General features: G+C 40.7%; 1 pseudogene; it reads right to left on the reverse strand.

Moving 5' to 3' along the window:
* Positions 1 to 5,545: 5,545 nt before the first annotated feature.
* LOC122557503 lies at positions 5,546 to 6,389 on the reverse strand (annotated as a pseudogene).
* Between the last annotated feature and the right edge of the window lie 3,025 nt (positions 6,390 to 9,414).

Here is a 9,414-nt window from a genome sequence, read left to right on the forward strand (position 1 = left end):
AAACATATGGGCAGTGATAGACATGAATATGCACTCTGCTCTATACAGTTGGTCCAACACAAATACGTTCCCTCTCCACCCAACCCAAAACCTGTGATCATTTGAGTGAGATGGAGAATCAAATCAAAGCCCTAGTTAATTTCAAGGAAAGAAATCTGGGAACTTGCCCTCTCATCATCCTATGTGATCAAATCCAGCCCAGTAAATCTCTGTAGGTCTGATGTTCCTAATAATACCAACATTTTATGGATTGTAACATCTGTCCCAACCAGGAGGTCCAGCCTTCTTGCTTGAAGGAATTCAGTAAATAGGTGTTCACGACTTGAGACAGCAGCTTGCTCCAGTGTTTCATTATTTGCTGCAAAAACAACAGGCTCCTGACATCTAACCTGGATCTGATCTTGATTCGGAGATGCCGGTGTTGGACTGGGGTGTACAAAGTTAAAAATCACACAACACCAGGTTATAGTCCAACAGGTTTAATTGGAAGCACGCTAGCTTTCGGAGCGACACTCCTACATCAGGTGATTGTGATAAATCACCTGATGAAGGAGCGTCGCTCCGAAAGCTAGTGTGCTTCCAATAAAACCTGTTGGACTATAACCTGGTGTTGTGTGATTTTTAACTTTGGATCTGATCTTGTACAGCTTAACATTTCAACCTATTCCTCCTAAATGTTAACCTTCAGCGAAACTTTGCAGCTTAGTGCTGATGGGGACATGTGACAACATTAACATGTTGACTCATTCCATCTGGAGGAGTTGTCCTTCTCCTTGCAGGACTATAGTCCCCCTTCTTCCTTCTCTTTCCCATCCTTGTAGGAAAAACTGGTGCCAGGAGGTGATCTGAAATTGGGGTGTGTGCACAGGGAAATGGCACCCAACTGATAAAACAAACAGGGCAGTCAAGAAAGCAGTTATGGAGATAGCCTGGGACCCCCAGCAGGAAGAGTTGGTGATGGTGTCACAATTATCTGAGGTGTTGAGGAGGTGTATAGTATGGTGCTGATGGGGAACGATGTGCCAGCGTGTGACACAACATCCAAAATCATTGCCATGCATTGGGTGATGGGGAAGGCCTCAAGCCTCAGGGTGTCCCAGGTTATAGAACATAGAACATAGAAAAATACAGCGCAGTACAGGCCCTTCGGCCCTCGATGTTGCGCCGATCCAAGCCCACCTAACCTACACTAGCCCACTATCTTCCATATGCCTATCCAATGCCCGTTTAAATGCCCATAAAGAGGGAGAGTCCACCACTGCTACTGGCAGGGCATTCCATGAACTCACGACTCGCTGAGTAAAGAATCTACCCCTAACACCTGTCCTATACCTACCACCCCTTAATTTAAAGCTATGCCCCCTCGTAATAGCTGACTTATATCCCGTTTCTTCTTGTGTCTCACACAAGTTCTAGTGATCTCAAGATAGCTCATCCCTCTGTGAAAAAAACTTGCTTCAGTAGACCAGAGACCTGGTCAAACCTAATATGGAGTCCTGAATTGCAAATGGGTTCTGGGATGATACATTGGTCTTAGAGGAGCCATAGCACAGATTTACCAGTAGCCTACCATGGTTTAAGTGGTTAAATTATGAAAACAGATTAAATAACTTTACATTATACTCAAAGAATGGCAAGCCATCAGGAAACCCATAAGACAGATCTTGGACTGCTTGTTCACAGATACTTTAACGTGGCAGGACAGTTTAATAGGGTGGTTAAGGAGACATATAGGACACACACCTTTAACAGTTGTGGTATAAATTATAAGAACAGAGCTGCACAAAACTTTGGTTAGGCCACAGCTGGGGGAGTGTGTGCAGCTCTGGTTACCACACCATAGGAAGGACATGTGCAATGGAGCAGGTTCAGAGGAGATTCACCAGAATGTTACCTGGCTTGGAGCAGTTTAGCTTGAAGAAAAGCTGGATAAGCTTGGGTTGTTTTCTTTGCAGCAAGAATGCTGCAAAGACCTGATTGAGATGTTTAGGAATGTAAGGGGCATGGACAGCGAGGATAGGTAACAGCTGTTCCCCTTAGTTAATGGGTCAATAACAAGGTACATAACATTTGAGGTGAATGGCTGAAGGTTTAAACTGGATTTGAGGAAACCTTTTCTCACCCAGAGAGTGATGGGAAATCATTAAGGCATTACCCAAGAGACTAGTTGAGATGGGAAACCTCACAACTTTTAAAGTGTCATAACATTAAAACTATTGGCCAAGCACTGGAAAGTGGAACAAGTGTAGCCTCAGAGTAGCTCTTTTTCAATTACACACTCAATGGACCATTGGGCTTCATGTACTACATGCTTCTATTCCTTAGATACTTGAAGCATCAACTTACTGAGGTCATTACAATTCTGCAGGAGGACTGCGGGAGCAGTGGAAATCATCAAGAAGGTGGCACTATTTCAAAACTCAGGCTCTTAGAAATGCAAGAAGTTTTCTGTATGAATGTTGGTGAAAAACTGGAACACTAACTGCCTAATGGCTGTGGACACTGGGTCAATTGAAATTAAGGTGAAATATGAGTGATATCTAATTTTATGAAGGGACAGATTCACTTTGGCCTCTGTTTCAGAGACAGGATGGGATGGGAGGAGTTGGAGAGAAGCATGGACAAAGATATTATATTCGTTAACATTTCAGCAAGTTTGAAACATTCCCCCTACTACTATGTAGGTCAGTTAGAGGGGATTTATGTGCTTTACCTTTGTTCCCTGTCTTCTCTTCTTCCCTTCTGCTGTAATTTGAATCAAACAACATTTCAAACAACAGTTTCTGACAAAAATATAATTGGCTATAGCTAATAAGATATGCAGTAGGCAAGTGTTCATTCATGACGCTGCCTCCAATGTTCCCTCATCTTTCTCCTTTAGTTCTTGAACGAAAATAGGAAACCATGTTGCAAATTCATCAACTTGAAGGACAAATCTAGTACAAAAGAACCTTTTGACAAATCTCATTGTGCAGGTTGTCCATTATTGTGAACAATTGTTTCAATCTGTTTTACAAAGATAGCATTCTGCTTATTCTTCCATGAATAATTGCCATTTCTTTCAAAAGATAATTTCAGTTTCATATTTTCTCAACCTTCCTTTCCTGATAGCGATGATTTCTAGCCGTATGAATTCATAACTGCCAAATAAGTATCGCCTTGCCCAAAACATCATTCTTTCTGTGTCAACCTAAAAATGGTCAGTGAGGCAGCGATTCAACGTCACATAAACATTTTCCTGAATTATTTGCACTTTGGTGAAATCCAGTCACTAATTTTTTCACCACCTCAAGACATGCTAGGAAAAATGATAAAATCAACCCAAATCCGTGTGTTCAAATAATGGAAACAAAGAAAAATATCATTTCTCTCCCACCATAGCCTTCTAGCTAACAATACTCACAATTCCAAATGACTGATTTTAGCGTTCAAGTCTGAGGTGTAGGTGACTAAAGAGTGTTTTATACAATATAGCATATTGAGTGAACAATGAGAAACACATTTTTTTCAAAAAATAACACAGGGTTAGGCTCATTCTTGGCCAATTTCTTAAATGGCCAAATTTCCTCAGCATGCCACATGAGTTAGTTGATATCAGCCAGGCTTGCAATCAGGGTGTTATAATTAGCTTCAACACGCCTGAATTATGAAGGAGAAAAGAGTTTTGATTTTGGTCATTTCCAATAACTGCTTCTGGAAAGTCCATGTGTGAAGGTCAGACCAGGTAGGTTGTGATACTATCCAGTTAACTAGGATGAACAATAAATGCAATGTCTATATCTCATAAAATAACCAAATTAATACAGACTGGGTTTGGACTAAAATGTCTACTTTGTTTAGGAACAGGAGGATAAAAGATGGTTAAGACAGCATTTCAGTAAAGTACCCAAGCCAGAGAACATATTGCAACCTTGCCACCCTTGGTGTTTCCTCCAAGTTGATGCTGGAGAAATACTGATTCATCTGCAGAAAGGGCAGCCGATGGTAATCAACAGGTAGTTTCCTTCCCAATGCTTGACCTGATACCACGAGATTTCATGGAATCTGGAGTTCATATCAAGGACTCCCAGGGCAACTTCTTCCTGAATATGTCATTGGGCTGCCAACTCTGGTGGGTCTGTCCTAGAAGAGGGACTGGACATAAGACCATAAGAGATAAAAGCAGAATTCAGCCATTCAGCCCATCGGGTCTGCTCCACCATTCAATTATGGTGGGTATGTTTTGCAACCCTATTCTCCATATAACCCTTGATCCCCTTACCAATCAAGAGCTTTACCATCTCTGTCATAAATACACTTAATGATCTGGCCTCTGCAGCCCTCTGCAGCAATGAGTTCCACAGATTGACCACCTTCTGGCTGAAGAAAGTCCTTCTCACCTCAGTTCTAAAGGGTCATCCCCTCAGTCTGAGGCTGTGCCTTTGGGTCCTAGTCTCTCCTACTAGTTGAAACTTACAGAACACAGACACCTGGATAGAGTGGATGTGGAGAAGATGTTTCTATCAGATTCCCCCTCATTTAAACTCTTAATGAGTATGGACCCAGAGTCCTTGACTGTTTCTCATATGACAAGCCCTTCATCCTCAGGATCATTCTAGTAAACCTACTCTAGGCCCCTCCAACACCAGCATATTCTTAGATACGGGGCTCAAAACTCCTCACAATATTGCAAATGTGGTCTGGCCAGATGTTATACAGTCCCAGCAGTACATCTCGGCACTTGCATTCTCGCCCTCTTGAAATAAACGCTAAATTGCATTGGCCTTCCCAACTGCCAATTGAACCTGCACATTAACCTTAAGAGAATCCTAATCTACGACTCCTAAATCCCTTTGTGCTTCAGACATCTGAAGCCTTTTCCCAATTAGACAATAGTCTATGCCTCTATTCTTCCTATCAAAATGCATAGCTTCACTTTCCCATGCTATATTCCATTGCCACTCCTTTGCCCATTTTCCTAGCCTAAGTCCTTTTGCAGTCTCCCACTTTCTCAACATTACCTATCCCTCTACCTAGCTTTGTGTCATCTGCAAACTTATCACCAATGGCCTCAGTTCCTTCATCCAGATCATTTATATATAAAGTGAATAGTTGTGGTCCCAACACTGACTCCTGCGGAACTCCACTTGTCACTGACTATCTTGCTGAAAAAGGCCCCTATACCCCTAATCTCTCCCATCTGCCAGTCACCCAATCCTCAATCCATGCCAGTACCTTTCCCATAACACCATGGGCTCTCATTTTATTTAGTAGCCTCCTGAGGCCACCTTGTCAAAGACCTTCTGGAAATCCAAATAGATCCACTGGCTCTCCTTTGTCTAACTTTTTACCTCCTCAAAAAATTCTGAATTTGTCAGGAATGACCTCCCCTTAAAATAGGGCTGAATCAGCTCAGCTTCATTATAATACACTTCCAAGTACTCCATAGTCTCACCCTTAACAATGGACTTTAAAATCTTAACAATAACAGAGGTCAGGCTAAGTTTCCTGTCTTCTGCCTCCCTCCATTCTTACCTTATTGCTTATTTGATTATCCTTTGCTGGTTTTTAAACACTTCCAAATCCTTTGCTTCTCTCTAATCTTCACCACATTGTATGTGTTTTCTTTTGCTTTAATAAAACATTTTTCAACAAAATCTCTTTTGTCTATACCACCAATATTTTTACTTTTGGCTAGATTCAGATTTTGATGTGGAGGCCTTCACTGAAGAAAGATTATGTTCCTTTCTGATCTGTTCCTGAATGTTTCCTTAGCTTCCTTCACTCTTTTGGTCAGACGCTTGGCATATTCTGCTGAAGAAGTTTCTGTGTTCTTTGACTATGTGGTTTCTTCAAGGCAATGTATCCTTGTCTGTACTGTAGAAAGCAGGGAATTATCAGACACTGAATTTTGGGAGCTTTAGTACTCGGCATCTTACCTTTCTTGCTAAGAGTTCTCACTGGCGTACATCATCCTCTTTGGACAGGTTCAACAGACTTTTCTAGCCCTTTTCGGTCCGAGACAGTGAGGAATAGTATTATCTGTCAAACTCATTGCACTTTTCTTGGTAATAACTAAATTCAGGACACTGAGATTGGCATCAACATTGCAGCCACAGACAGATTTTCATTTGCATTTGCCAGATCTCCTAGGGCAATAGCAAGAATGCCCTTTGCTGAGCAGCAGATGAACACAACCATTAGTCAAGATAACTTGTTTCATGGGTAAACACTACATATTATTGCCACCACTGATGAGCACAACATATCCCTTCCATTCATCTCCAAGACAGTCCACAGCTATCTCAGTGGCCATGTGTCTTTAATAGAAGGTTCCACAGCTTTTGCTCATGATCCACTTCGATAAGTTCTGGCAATCAGTGGCTGGGGGAAAAAAAATTGAGCTTCATGGTGGATCAGCAGCGACCACTCCAACTGCTGCTGTTATTTCTTTCTTTCCTGGTCAGCCCTGGTTGCCTCGTCCTCCCTGTAGTATGTTTCTTCTTCCTTGAATTCCTGCTGTGCATCCCAAATACCCCAGAAACTCCTGCCATTGCTGTGCCACCATCTTTACTGTTCAGTTCTCCTTCTAATCGACTCTTGCCAGGTTCTGCCTGATGCCTTTATAGTTACCTTTTCTGAATTGTCCTCCCATTACTGTTTCTCCCTCTGAAACTGCAAAGTTAATTCTATCATATTATGGTCACTGCCCCCTAGGCGTTCCTTCACCTTAAGTTAAATCCACAACTGCCTGTTCCCTAGTGGACTCTATCTTAAGCTTCTCCAAAAATAAAATCCTGTGGACATTGCAGGAATTCCGTTTTTTGAGTTCCAGTACCAACCTGATTTTCTCAGTCCACCTGCATACTGAAGTCCCCTATGATTATTGTAATTGTGCCTTTCTTGCATGTCCCTTCTATCTGCTAAATTATTTTATTCCCCACATACTGACTACTGCTAGGCGGCCTACACACAATTCCCATCAGAGTCTTTTCTCCTTTGCAATTCCTCAACTCTATCCACAGATTCCACACCTTCTGAGTTTACATCACTTCTTGCTATTGATTGAATTTTATTTCTTACTAACAAGACAACTCCGCGCCCCCCAACCCCCACCCAATCTTTCAATAGGACATGAACATACCTAAGGATGATGGTGGTATCTGATTCTATACAGATAATTATTTTAAGCCAATGTTTGACCAGTCTGGAAGAAAGTCTCCCAATTTTGGCAAAATGTCCCTGATGTTGGTAAGGAAATGTTGCAGGCTTAACAGGGCTGTGTTTGCCAGTCACTTCTCAATCGTGCCAGGTAGTCTAGCTATTTCATTCATTTCTTTATTGACACAACTGAGTGGCTTGTTAAGCCATTTCAGAGGGTAGTTAAGAAATGAACCATATTGCGGTTTGGTCAGCACTGAACTTAGTGACACTCCACTAGTCACAGCTTGCCCATGGAAAAAAACATTTATCCCTGCACTGCTTCCTATCAGCTAACCAATCCCTTATCCATGCTAACATTACCCCATACACTGTGTGTTCACTTCATATGTGTAACCTTTCATTTAGTACCTTATCCAACACATTTTGGAAATCCAAGTACACCACATCTAAAGATTCCACTTTTTGTACCTTGCTTGCTACTTCCTCAAAGAACTCTAACAATAAGACATTCTTGTTTTCTTGACTAACCAAACCCTTCATGACTTTCCCTAATATCTCCATTAAACCTCAAACTTCACTGCTCTAAGAACAGTTCCAGTTTCTCTAATGATTCCACATAACTTGTTTTTTTTTCCCATTATAGTAAATCTCCTCTGCACTTTCTCCAAGGCACTGGTATCTTTCCAACACTACATTTACCTTCCCCAATATCTTGCCTGTAACGATTTTTATTAGTGACAGTTCCAAAAGTGCCAGTAGCCTCCTAATATTTCAACCAACAAACCGTTCTTCACATGGCAGCATACTTAACATGTAGCAAAAGGTTATTTACTTGTGGGTGAACTCATAACTGAGTCAGATCTTCATATAACATTCACACACCTGCATTTCAAACAACTGGCACTAGCTAGGAACCAGGAAATACAGTTCATTTCTCCCTTCACACCTTGATATCAACTACAGAATGCTAATTCATGTCAGGTTAACTGATCAGAAGCTGAAAATTAATCCTGAAACTTGCCAATCAATACCATATCAGACAGTGTGTTGTACATCCAAACCATCAGCACGACCAGAGGCAAAGAAAAATTTTGTTTATGTGCAGCAACTGATTTGCCTTATAATTTGTCTATTTAATGCAATTGGAAAGGAGTGTAATTATTCTAACAAACTTATTCAAAACCACAAAGACACTGAAACGATCCATAACTCAACCATGTTAAGAGCATACATTTACAGCAAAAGCAAAACCAATAAGGAAAACAAAAATAATTCCATTCTGGAGTAGTAAATCTATAAACATACAATATGAAAATATTTACAATAGAAATCCACATTAAGGCTTTAGAAATTCAAAAATTCTCCCTGCATTTACCAGAGATACCAATCCCAACTGGCAGACATATGATACATTATTGATTTCATCATACCCCCTGAAAATAAAAAAGTTATTTACTATGTAAACAAAGTTAAAACTGACCCCTCTCTTTACCCTTTACTATTCATGTGCCAATCACTTTTTATTTGTCATGTCCAGTGTGGCTTTTCCTTGTGTTATCATCAATATTAGTGCCAATATGCTATAGGAAGTATTGGGATCGGAATTCACATCTGAATTGTTTAAAAATGTGTTGTGCAATACTCAAATTATTACACTAAAATTATTATAGTGAACAGACATTAATTGACCAGCAATTCACAGTAATGTTGTATTGCTTCAAATAGTTCTTGCACGATCCAACCTAATATTTTGAGGGCCAAAAATCTACTTGACAGTTCAGAGTGCACTGACCACAGCACAAATATTTCTGATATCCATTGTACTCTATTTAACTCCAAACAGAACCAGTTTCTATCTCGTTACAACTGAAATTATCACAGGCTAATGAGGTCACACGTCTGAGGCTCTGAGCTTGCTTCTGTCCCTTCTCCAAACTGACTTTGTCCAACAATGTAATTTATGTTTAAAAGCAAGAAATTTACTCCTAGCCAAAGTTGTGTTATAACTAGGCCATGAAGAGATATGTGACTATAACCTAGTCAATTCTTTTCCGAATTGGTCAGGGTGATGGAAACACACCTGGACATTGTTTCTGCACGTCCCACTTCACTATGGCTAGGCGTGAGAAACCATGAAACTTACAGTAGTGAAGGGAGGAGTAATCCCACCTCTCCACAGCATCAAATATGTGACTGATTCATTAAATGTTTATTGCCAGATATGGATCTTGCATATTACCATGGTCGTACAGGTACTGCAATGTAAATGAA

This window comes from Chiloscyllium plagiosum, chromosome 15 (assembly GCF_004010195.1).
Source record: "Chiloscyllium plagiosum isolate BGI_BamShark_2017 chromosome 15, ASM401019v2, whole genome shotgun sequence".
NCBI lineage: Eukaryota > Metazoa > Chordata > Chondrichthyes > Orectolobiformes > Hemiscylliidae > Chiloscyllium > Chiloscyllium plagiosum.